Genomic DNA, 13,008 nt, shown 5'->3' with positions numbered 1-13,008 from the left:
AATCGTAAAGACTAAACCATCAACATTTTATATCATTTTAAAAATAATTTTGTAACTTTTTAAAGCCTTGATTAAAACCATTTAATGAAATCTTACAAAGCATAAACCATAAACCGTAAAAATTTTATAACATTTGAACAATCATGGGAATCAGGGCTTGATTAAGGCCGATCTGTCAGATCTGAAACAAATATTTATCAGATTGGTAGAAGGCAGACACTGTTGTGTACAAATCAAGGAAGAGATGGATGTCCTGGAGTTAAAAAAGCAGATCCAGATCAAACTGGGAACTCAGGCAGCATACCAAAGTCTCTTATTCTCAGGATTCTGCATGCAGGACCAACACACTCTCTAGCATTATGGAGTTGTCAAAGATTCAACCATCATCCTCAATCTGAGACTCTAAGGCGGATGTGGTGAGATCAAGTGAAAGAAATTAATTTCCTAATGTTCGCTGGGGTTTTATCTAGAAATTTTAGGTCTACTTTGGCTTAAGGGAGACCCCTTGAGGGCTAACATTTACCATCATAGAAAACTATAAGAAGGAAGACATGGATATCATTTGAATACACCACAATAGCATTTTATCATAAGGAGACCTATCAAGAATCCAAAAACCTAAAGAAGTTTGATCTAGGAGGAAGAAGGAAGGATGAATGGTCTCTCTATTCTTATGTTCTCGCAAATCATATTCATGGAGTAATGTTTGTGAGGTTATGTTCGTGTAATTCTTTGTGGTATCTCTATGTGCAGGCCATGACAAATTCTGGATCAGTAGAGTGGGTCAAGACCCTGTTTTATGTTGTTTATAAGGTCGCAAGGTCTATGATAAGGGAAGTACAAAGGAACGTGGTCCTATGCATGAATTTAGTGCTAGAAAAGAGCTAACCATAGGCTCGAAATTGACTGAATTAACTCTAGTTTTGGGACCGTAAAGATATAAATATCAACCTAAATAGTTCAATCAAAATTATGTTCTGGAAAATGTAGGTTTGAAGACTATGTCATGTCTGTAAGGAGGTATGATAAGTGGTTTCAAGTTGATTAATTAGATATGGTGGTAGGGTCTATCCTAAGTGCTTAGGATAAAGGTTTATATTCCCTAGTTTAGGGTTGCTTCAGTGCATGGACAATCATCTAGATCTCTTCAGCTACTGGAATTATCCAAGATCTTTTACTTTTGTGATGTTTGTAGAGTTGCATATAAAAGAGTATGAGAAGGTATGTGTGCATACATTAAATAAGATGAAACATGATGCCAACCATAAAATCAAGGACACGCACACATTGATAGCAAGGTTCACCTAGAGTGGGTTACGTTTTCGGGCCTTGTTGTCAAGAGTGGGGGGAGCACTTCATTAAGTGTCATAAGATGATGATGTACATGGTATATTATTTTTCATTACAATGATGTATACCCTCAACCATAGTGGCATTTATCTCAACAAGACATTCTCGAAAACTCTCACTCATATGGGAAATTTCCCTCAACAAGAGTGACATGTCTCTCCATGAGACGTTCTCATAAACTCTCACTCATATGGTAAAATTCCCTCAACAATAGTGGTGTGTCTCTCCATGAGACATTCTCCCTATAGGAATTCTCACTCAAATGGGTCTTCCTTCAACATGACAATCTAATAAAATCTCGCATGATGTGGAATGTATGTATCCCTCAACATAATGGTAATTAATGATCTCAAAAACAAAAACATAATCTCAACAAATCGAAAGAAAGCATGACATATTTACATCATATACCTCCACTCTAATGGATGGCCGAAAAATGAAAATTAACTGCTGAAACAAATACCACCCTAACCTACACTAGCTTAGCCTAACCTGCTCTAGCGTGCGCTAGCTAATCTCTCCTTGCCTAGCCTCCTCTCGCCTTGCCTACTCTAGCCTAACCTAGTCTAACCTAGCTTACTATAGCCTAACCTAGCCTACTCTAGGGTAACTTACTCTAGCCTACTCTAGCCTACCCTAGCCTACACTAGCCTAACCTACTCTAGCCTAGCCTAAACTAACTTAACCTACCCTACTCTACTTTAGCCTCAACTACTCTAGCCTAGCCTAGCTTATCCTAACCTACTCTATTTTAGCCTAAACTATCCCACCCTAGCCTGTTCTAGCGTAGCCTAGCCTACTCTAGCTTCCTCTAGCCTAACCTACTCTAGCCTAACCTAACCTAATCTAACCTAGCCTAACCTACTCTAGCCTAACCTAACCTAGCCTAACCAACCCTAAGCTACTCTGGCCTAGCCTAACTAGCCTCACCTACTCTAGCCTAGCCTAAACTAGCCTAGCCTACTCTAGCATAGCCTATCCTAGCCCACTCTACCTAGCCTGGCCCCTACTCTAGCCTGGCCTGCTCTAGCGTAGACTACTCCCACCTACCGTAGCTTACCCTAGCCTAGCCTAGTCTAACCTAACCTAGCCTAGCCTATCCTACTATAGCCTAACCTACTCTTTCCTACCCTAACCTAGCCTAACCTAGCCTCTTCTAGCATGGACTAACCTAGCCTAACCTAAACTAACCTACCCTATTGTATCATAGCCTAGCTTACTCGAGCCTACTATAGCATAACCTAGCCTACTCTATCCTAGGCTAGCTTAACCGAATCTAAGCTAAGCTAAGCTAACTTAACCTAACATAACCTAGTGTAACCTAGACTAGGCTGGCCTTACCCAACCTAGCCTAAAATAGACTAGACTAGCCTTGCCTAGCCTAGCCTAACGTAGCCTAACCTAACCTAAAATTGTCTAGCCTAGCCTTGTGTAACCTAGCCTAACATAGCCTTGCCTAACCTAACCTAGCCTTGCCTAACCTTGCCTAACCTAACCTAACCTTTCCTAACCTATTCTTTCCTGACCTAGCCTAACGTAGTCTTGCCTAACATAGCCTAGACTAACGTACGCTGGCCTAGCCTAGCGTAACCTACCTAGCCTACTGTAGCCTAGCCTAACCTACTCTAGATTACTCTATCCTAACCTACCCTAGCCTCCTCTAGCCTAGCCTACTCTAGCCTACTCTAGCCTAACCTACTCTAACCTAGCCTACTATAGCCTAACCTACCCTACTCTAGCCTAGCCTACTCTAGCCCACCCTAGCCTACTATAGCCTAGCCTAACCTAGCCTAAACTGGCATAACCTACCCTACTCTACTCTAGCCTATCCTAACTTAACCTAGCGTAGACCCTACTCTAACTTAGGAGGGCCTAGTGTAGCCCATACTCTAGCCTAGCCTAACCTAGCCTAGCTTACACTAGCCTAGCCTACTCTACCATAGCCTAGCCTAGACTACTCCAGCCCACCCTAGCCTACTCTACCATAGCCTAGCCTATACTACTCCAACCCACCCTAGCCTACTCTACCGTAGCCTAGCCTAGACTACTCCAACACACCCTAGCCTACTCTAACCTAAACTTTCCTTTCCTAGCATACTCTAACATAACCTACTCTTTCCTACCCTAACCTAGCCTAACCTAGCCTAACCTAACCTATTATAGATTGGACTAGCCTAACCTAACCAAAACTCACCTACCCTACTCTATCATAGCCTAGCCTACTCGAGCCTACTCTAGCCTAACCTAGCCTACTCTATCCTAGGCTAGCTTAACCTAACCTAACCTAAGCTTAGCTAAGCTAACCTAACATAATGTAGCTTAACCTAGACTAGGCTAGGCTAACCTAAGCTAGCCTAACCTAAGCTAACCTAACCTAGTCTAACCTCACCTAACCTAACCTATCCTAACCTAGACTAGAATAACCTTGCTTATCCTAGCCTAGCATAGCCTAACCTAGCCTAACCTAACCTAACCATTCCTAGCATAGCCTTGCCTAACATAGCCTAACATAGCCTTTCCTAACCTAACCTAACCTAACCTAACCTAACCTAACCTTTCCTAACCTAGCCTTGCCTAACCTAGCCCAAAGTAGCCTAACGTAGCCTAGCCTTCCCTAACAAAGCCTAACCTTGACTAGCATAGCCTAGCCTAACCTACCCTAGCTAGCACAATCTAACCTACCCTAACCTACACTAGCTTAGCCTAACCTGCTCTAGCATGCTCTAGCTAATCTCTCCTTGCCTAGCCTCCTCTCGCCTTGCCTACTCTAGCCTAACCTAGTCTAACCTAGCTTACTATAGCCTAACCTACCCTACTCTAGTGTAACTTACTCTAGCCTACTCTAGCCTACCCTAGCCTACACTAGCCTAACCTACTCTAGCCTAGCCTAAACTAACTTAACCTACCCTACTCTACTCTAGCCTCAACTACTCTAGCCTAGCCTAGCTTAGCCTAACCTACTATGTTCTAGCCTAAACTATCCCACCCTAGCCTATTCTAGCGTAGCCTAGCCTACTCTAGCCTCCTCTAGCCTAACCTACTCTAGCGTAACCTAACCTAATCTAACCTAGCCTAACCTACTCTGGCCTAACCTAACCTAGCCTAACCTAGCCTAACCCACCCTAAACTACTCTAGCCTAGCCTAACCTAGCCTCACCTACTCTATCCTAGCCTAAACTAGCCTAGCCTACTCTAGCATAGCCTAACCGACTCTAGCCTAGCCTACTCAAGCCTTCTCTAGCCTAGCCTAGCGTAACTTAGCCTAACCTGCCCTAACCTACTCTAGCTTAGCCTAGCCTAGCCCACTCTACCTACACTAGCTTAGCCTAGCCTACTCCAACCTACCCTAGCCTAACCTAACCTAACCTAACCTAGCCTAACCTAACTTAGCCTAACCTAACCTAGACTAACCTAGCCTAGCCTAGCCTAGCCTAACCTAACGTAGCCTAACCTAGCCTATCCTAGCTTTGTCTAAGCTAGCCTAACATAGCCTTGCCTATCCTAGCCTACCCTAGCCTAACCTAGCCTAACCTTACCTAACCTTTCCTAGCCAAGCCTTGCCTAACCTAGCCCAATGTAGCCTAACATAGCCTAACCTAGCCCAATGTAGCCTAACGTAGCCTAGCCTTGAGTAACGTAGCCTAGCCTAACCTACCCTAGCTAGCGTAATCTAACCTACCCTAGCCTTGCCTTCCCTAACATAGCTTAGCCTAACCTACTCTAGCGTGCTCTCGCCTAATCTAGCCTAGCCTAGCCTCCTCTACCCTTGCCTACTCTAGCCTACTCTAGTCTAACCTAGTCTAACCTAGCCTACTATAGCCTAACCTACCCTACTCTAGCCTAGCCTAAACTAGCTTAACCTACCCTACTCTACTCTAGCCTCAACAACTCTAGCCTAGCCTAACTTAGCCTAACCTACTCCACCCTAGCCTAAACTAGCCTACCCTAGCCTATTCTAGTGTAGCCAAGCTTACTCTAGCCTCGTCTAGCCTAACCAACTCTAGCCTAACGTAACCTAGCCTAACCTAGCCTAACCTACTCTAGCCTAGCCTAACCTAGCCTAACCCACCCTAAAATACTCTAGCCTAGCCTAACCTAGCCTCACCTACTCTAGCCGAGCCTAAACTAGCCTAGCCTACTCTAGCGTAGCCTAACCAAGTCTAGCCTAGCCTACTCAAGCCTTCTCTAGCCTATCCTAGCCTAACTTAGCCTAACCTGCACTAACCTACTCTAACTTAGCCTAACCTAGCCTATTGTATCCTAGCTGAGCCTAACCTATCCTAGCCCACTCTAACCTACCATAACCTAGCCTACTCTAACGTACTCTAACCTAGTCGAGCCTAGCCTAGCCTACTCTAGCCTAGCCTAGCCTAGACTACTCTAGCCTACCATAGCTTACTCTAGCCTAGCCTAGCCTAGACTACTCTAGCCTACCATAGCTTACTCTAGCCTAACCTAGCCTACTCTAGCCTAACCTAGCCTTATCTAGCCTAACCTATTATAGCCTAGACTAACCTAGCTACCTAAACTAACCTACCCTACTCTAGCCTACTCTAGCCTAGCCTAACCTAACCTAACCTAATCTAAGTTAGCTTAGCCTAACCTAAGCTACCCTAGCCTAACCTAGCCTAAGCTAAGCTAACCTAGCCTACCCTAGCCTAGCATAACCTAAACTAACCTAACTTACCTTAGTCTACTCTATATTAGCCTAGCCTAGCCTACTCTAGCTTACCCTAGCCCACTATAGAGTAGCCTATCCTATTTTTGTCTAGCCCACCCTACCCTAGCTTAAACTTATTCTATCCTTGCGTAGCCTAGTCTAATTTAGTTTATCCTAGCCCACTCTAGCATAGTCTTGCCTAGTCTAATATAAATGTAGATTCCTAAGAGTTTATATATATACATGTTGTAGTTGAAAATCTTAATAAAATATATTCAAAAGCAATCTTAAAAAATATTTATGTTACAATTTAATTTTATCATAAATATTTAAATTTAAGAGCATTATCACTTTATATTATATAAATTCAAACATTTTTCTTTGTACATTATGTTATTTCAATTAAAAAAATATATCATACATCATTGTGCCATTAATAAATATAGTGCAGAACTTAACTAACATATTAAATATTTAAATTTGAAAATCATTTTAAAAATTAAATTAAACTAAACAACATTAATAAAGAAATCATTCAAAAACAAATTAAATTAAATATCATTAATAAAAAATTAAATATAACAAATTTTAGTTAAAATAAATCAAATATATGAATATACAATTTAAAATACATTGAACTTAACCACAATACTAATGTAAAAAGAGGATGTAACATAAGTTATAAGATATAAATAAAAAACATATTTCTAAATCAAAAACATATTTGTAAAATATAAAAATATAATTGAAATTCATTTAGAGAAATCCAATAACCTAAACATTTAAATGTACCATAACTTATAAGACATAAATAAAAAAACACATTTCTAAATTAAAAATATATTTGTAAAATGTAAAAATATAATTGGAGGGCCCATCCAAAACTGATTATGAGAGGCATAGGTTAAGTCAACTATATTTTTAATTGAGACATAAAACTCAGACATATAAATGTAAAAGTAAGAAACGAGTCTAAATAAAACCACAAACTTTCATAGAGATAAACTAAATCAATGAATAAATGTAATAGTAAATGAGTGTCATACAAATTGGATCAATAAAATTACAATAATAAATTAAGCCCAACTAAAAAAATCAGTAAAAACCACTCTCATAAAACTAAATCATTAGAGTGTTAAATATATTAACATAACGAAAACTGAAATGAAAGGATTATGTTTCCATGGAGAGCAGAGCTTAGAGGATGAATACAAACTACATCTATGACTAAGTAAAGGGAGGTGGCTGTGAGATATTTAACATAAAATACTGAAAATATTAATTGAAAATACCCTATACCTTATTCTTGTTGTGGTTTGACATTCTAGTTATTAGAAGGCTGGAAAAAAATACTTATTAGATAAAATCAAATTATTCTTTATGTATTTATGGAATTCTCTAATTTCTGTATTTTCTTCTTCTAATCCAGCTCCAAGAACAATGTTTATTATTTTATTAATTTATAAATATTCTAAATTACTTCTATTTGGAAAACAATTAAAAAATTATGGAATAGTATAATCTATAGAATCAAAATCTTGAGAACACCGTTCAAAAAACATGAAAGAAAAGTCAGTATGCCTAAAGATTTGATTTATACTTAAATTTTAGATGTGGAGAATTATTCGTTATTGTTACTGAGATTGACTCATAATTTCTTCCCTACCTAGTTATATAGAACACCTCTTTGCAAATCGCTGGTTATTATTTTCTAAATAGTTAGGAATATCTTGTTAAAATTTGCGGAGTATAAAAATCCAGGGTTGATCCTTACACACTTACGAAATAGAAACTATTCACTGAAATTACAAAATTGGGGTTTGTTTTGAGAGTAAAGGTCAGAGGAAATAGAACTGTAATTGTAATGGCTCTGCGTCACACGATGCAACATAAAACAATTGAACGGATCCCCTAAATACTTTGGAGAGGAATATTTGCTCAGAGGTAATAGAACTGTAATTGTAACTGAAGCCCATGGAGGTTTGTATTGCTCTGCTTCATATGATGCAACATAAAAGAATGAAACAGATCGACGAAACCAGAAGGAAAATGGAATAATAAAACTGAGATGAATGGACTGGGTTTTGCCTTGAGAGAAACTGAGAGGAAATATAGTTGTAATGGAGGTTTCTCCAATTCAACTATTTTAATTCAAGAAACATAAAATTAGTATCATTCATGATGAAAGAAACCTACCAGTAGTTGGGCTAAAGAAAACTACGTAGAAAGAACAGTGCAGGGTTAAAGATCGAAAACTACATAGAAAGAACAAAGCTAGAATTAATGCCAACCGAGAACGGAGCCAGAAGATCAAAATAAAACTAAAGGTTAAAAGGAATTAATGGGATTGGCAGCGGACTAAGAGGAGAGAAAAAAGATTGAACTACCTAGCAGACTTAAGCGATTAATGAGATCCATAGAGAAATTACAAAGAATAAATATTTTAAAACATTAACATTAGTCGAGTCCCGTTAAAAATTCTACTTCAATCTATGCAAACAAAACCAAAGAATAAATAAAAGAAACAAAAAAAATACAAAGAAACTTACAGCTCTCTGGTTACCTTTCTCCACTGTAAATACATCCCTTCATGACATTGACTTTCTTAATTTCATCCATGCATCCCTTCTCGTTGATCTTCAGATCAAAAGATACAAAATAGAAAAACCCAAATGTTGATCTTCAGATCAAAAGATACAAAATAGAAAAACCCAAATGTTGATCTTCAGATCAAAAGATACAAAATAGAAAAACCCAAATGAGCGACAGTCATCCACATCGAAATTCTTACAATTGCAATTGATGAAAGAAACAGGCTCCTCATAAAAAAACAGAGCAGGTTAAAGATCGAAAACTACATAGAAAGAACAGAGCCAAAATTAATGCCAACCGAGAACAGAGCCAGAAGATCAAAATAAAACTAAAAAATAAAAGGAATTATTGGGATTGCGAGCTCTCTGGTTACCTTTTTCCACCGTAAATACATCCCTTCATGACATTGATTTTCTTTCTTACGTCCATGCATCCCTTCTCGCTGATCTTCTTGGTCAAATTCACATCAAAACATATAAAATAGAAAAACCCAAATGAACTACAACCATCCACATCGTTGATGAAACAAACAGACTCTTCATCAAATCATAACCTAGACGGAAGCAGAGGAACCAACACAGAGTCACAGCCATCAGAGAAAACACTTCCAAAACGCAAATACAAAAAAATCCATCTATTGGTTTAAAAGCACCGCACACAACCTCATCTATTTCAAAACAGGATAAAGATTCGATCTCTATTGGTTTAAAAGCACCGCACAACAACCTCACCTATTTCAAAACGGCATACAAATTTGTGATCTGTTGAAAAAGCTGTAAGATGCTTTTCTTGAAATTCTGAGTAAGAATCTTCACACACACATTCCATGCATGTGACATCAATCAACTTCACTTGTTTATGAATTGTAGCAATCTTAGTCCAATTCAATTAATGCATATAAGTTCTATGGGTTAGTCATACAACACTAACCAATCTCAACTACCAATCGTCTTCATGCATTCATGACAATCTTAGTCCAATTCAATTAATGCATATAAGTTCTAATTGTTTATGAGAAGAGTTCTTAATTTTATTCACCATGAGAATGCATGATGAATATTATATGCTTATGTCCTAATAGTTTTAATAATGATTACCTTCTAATTAACTGAAATCCATTAGCATGGTATGTGCTTATGTTAATCATTACTTGTTGGGAGATAAAAACCATTGGAGGCTCGATTTAAGGATGGTTGAATTTATCTCTACTATGGGAATGATGGATTTCTTATGCATGTTGCATTCCAGTGTGAAGTTAAGGGTAGAGGCATGTGCAGTGGGTAACATTTCTAGGACCCATTCATGGTATAATTACATGTGATAATTATTCATTAATAGACTACCTGTGTTAATACAGTTGTCAGTAAACTCTAATTGCCTTCCCCAACCTTAGATGCTTCCAATGGAAAAGGAGGCAAGGAGAAGGAAGAAGACCGTGCTGTAGGGACACACGGAGATGGGAAAAAGAAATCGCTAAGTCTGGTGATGACCAGATAAAGCAAGCTTTGAGTGTTAGAATCTTGCAGAAGACTCTAAGTCTTGGGATGACTAGATAAGCGCTCGATGTGCATGTGAGTATTCCCTTGACCATGCGTAAGAAGTTGGAAAATGATAACTATAGTGTATTGATGTTAATGATTTTCGTAATGTCTCCTTGAAGTTATTATTCTGAAAATGTCACATAGTAGTGTTATGATAGTAGTTGCATCTAGCATCAAGTGGTAACTCTGGTGCATGTGCGACACTTAGGAGATTATGCTTCTAAATGCATAAGTAGAGTAATTGCTCCTGGTAAGGGTGGGTTAACTTGTTAGTTATGCATGTTGACCCAGGATAAGATAAGTGTCTTGTTCACCTACTTGAAGAACACGTATGAATGTTTTATATGATTTCTTAGTAGAGAAAGTATTTGAATGCATGCAATAAAAGAATGGTTCTTTTATAGATTTTCTTGGTAAAGAAGATGGGTTAAGGCATGCAGTTAAAACTTGATTGTTTATATGTTTCTTGGTAGAGAAAATATGATAATACTCGCAGTAAAGAGAATAGGTAGTTCCTCCTAGTAGGATTACATGTGAGTCTTGTGAGAGAAATGCTTGTCTCTTGTCTATAAAACCCTTGCTAAATATAGCCAAAGTATCTTTTTGAGGAAAGAAGATGAGGCATATAAATGTCCGGAGGACATAGCATGGAAGGCGGCCAAGTTTGCTTGAATTAAAATATGTATCTTTATTTGATAAAGGCTTCTTGGAATATATATATATATATATATATATATGCTAATTGCATTATGATTCTAGTTAGTTTCTAAGTCCTAGTGAAATGATTATGCATTACATGCATGATAAAAGATAACTAAGGATGTGCTCCTAGGCACATAGATATTCATCCCTAATTTCTTGAGGAAAGAATATGACACATATATACATAAATATAGTCTCATCTTAAGAGTATGCATACTTCATGTATGAAGATGCAGGATTTTATGAGAATTTTCTTGAAAATAAAAATAGAGGTTCTTTCCTTAAAGACACATTAGGATAGTGTTCATACAAGAACCAAAATCCTTACTTGATTCATGAAAAGAACTATGTGCATTAAAGTAAAGTAATTGTGTTAGGAGAACACATGTTGCATATTGGTAGCTATTGTGACTTTGGAATTGTAATTCGGGGTGTACTTAGAGAAAGTGGTCATGTTAGCTTCTTTGAAATTAATAATCTCTTGGAGAGATTGCCTTGTTGGATGAGCTGTGTTGATTGCTTGATTTTGATGCATAAGGGATAGTTAATCCTTGTTTTTGTATCTTGATTTTTATGCCTAAAGAAAGATATCTTTAATAATTTCTGGAAAGGGAATCTTGAGAAACCCTCACATCTGAGGATAGAGAAATGAGGATTAAAATGACTTCCTTTAAGAAAGAGGTGTGTGGTTTGTTGTATGTGATGATGGTAGTATGCTAGTGAAAGGCTTATATGATAAGCAATGGTATGCACAAAGATTAGTCATTATGATATAGAGAGTTATGATCTTTGTATGTTAGAGAGATTATGTTTAATTACACTAACAATGCATGACTAAAGCTAGCCATAGTAAACGTAAGATAATACTCCATTAATGATGATTTGAATTGAAACAACAGACTATGGCAAATTGGGAATGCTGAGAGTATTAACTCAACTGTTGTTGACATCTATACATTAATGAGTATTTGCATATGCTTTTATACATGACAATATTGTATGCATGAACATTCTTGGAAATGGAATACGTGTTAACTGATGCATATTTATAACTAACGTTGCTGATGAGATTAAGTAGTGGTAGCTTAATGGCAACAAGAAAACTCATCACATAAATTGCTGCAATGTGAAATGCAATTATAAATGAGAAAGAATGATGTTATATAATATGCATGAATTATGTTATTTGGAAAATTTGCATGCATATAACGTGTATGATGGATATGTTTCCCATTAATCTTGATGTTGTGGACCCATTTTGGGGGTTAAGTGTAAATGCATGGTATACATGCATGATTGTTATGCTAATGATAATATTCATGCTATGTCTTGTTAGGATCAGATGGCATAAGAGGAAAGAATTTTCCTGTGTACGCTATGTCTGGTTAGGATCAGATAGCGTTTACTGGCGAGACCAGTGTAATTGCGGTCGAGTAGGACCTGCAAGTGCTTGGGTTGATGACAATACCTGCCCGGAGGGGTTGATGGTACTTGTCTGCCCGGAGTTGGGTTGATGGCAACTACCTGCCCGGAGGGGTTGATGGTACTTGTCTGCCCAGATTTCCTCTCCCTAGAATTCTTGAGCTGGTTGGCCAGTGGAATCCTATGTTAGACCTGGTAAGGTCTCTATCAAAGAAACTGTCTGGATGTGAAAATGACTCGATTTGGTTGTGGGAACCAGTTCCCATGGGTTGGGAATTCTTTAGTCCATTGTGGTCTCATGGCTAAAGGAATTAACTAATCAGCTATATGTTATGTTAAAAAAAAAAAAAAAAAAAAAAAAAAGAATTTTACATATAGTTGTGTAAAATATGTTATGCACATTTAACAAGAAATGAGCTTAGTGCTCAATAAGGAGTAATTGGAAATTTTAATTCCTTTATTGTATTATTAATATTGTGAACATCTTAGTGGGAGCTAAGATAGTTTTTGCTTGATGCAGTGATTGACTGCTTTGATGATTAGAGAGCTATGTGCTCTTTTGGTACTTCTCGAAGTACTTTGCGGATGTCTTTGGTGAGAATTCGTTCAGTATGCACGTGGAACAGTGATTTATCATTTGATGATTAGTATTAGTGCTCTTTAAGTACTTATAAAAGTACTGTGATTTAGAAAGCATCTAACATTGCAATTGATTGCTAGTCAAAAGTATTTCATTTGACT

The sequence above is a fragment of the Pinus tabuliformis genome, chromosome 2_2 (assembly GCF_031772625.1).
Source record: "Pinus tabuliformis cultivar Carrire ecotype Pingquan chromosome 2_2, CPIR1, whole genome shotgun sequence".
Taxonomy (NCBI): domain Eukaryota; kingdom Viridiplantae; phylum Streptophyta; class Pinopsida; order Pinales; family Pinaceae; genus Pinus; species Pinus tabuliformis.
The sequence above is the reverse complement of the archived record's forward strand: the minus strand, read 5'-3'. Positions refer to the sequence as shown.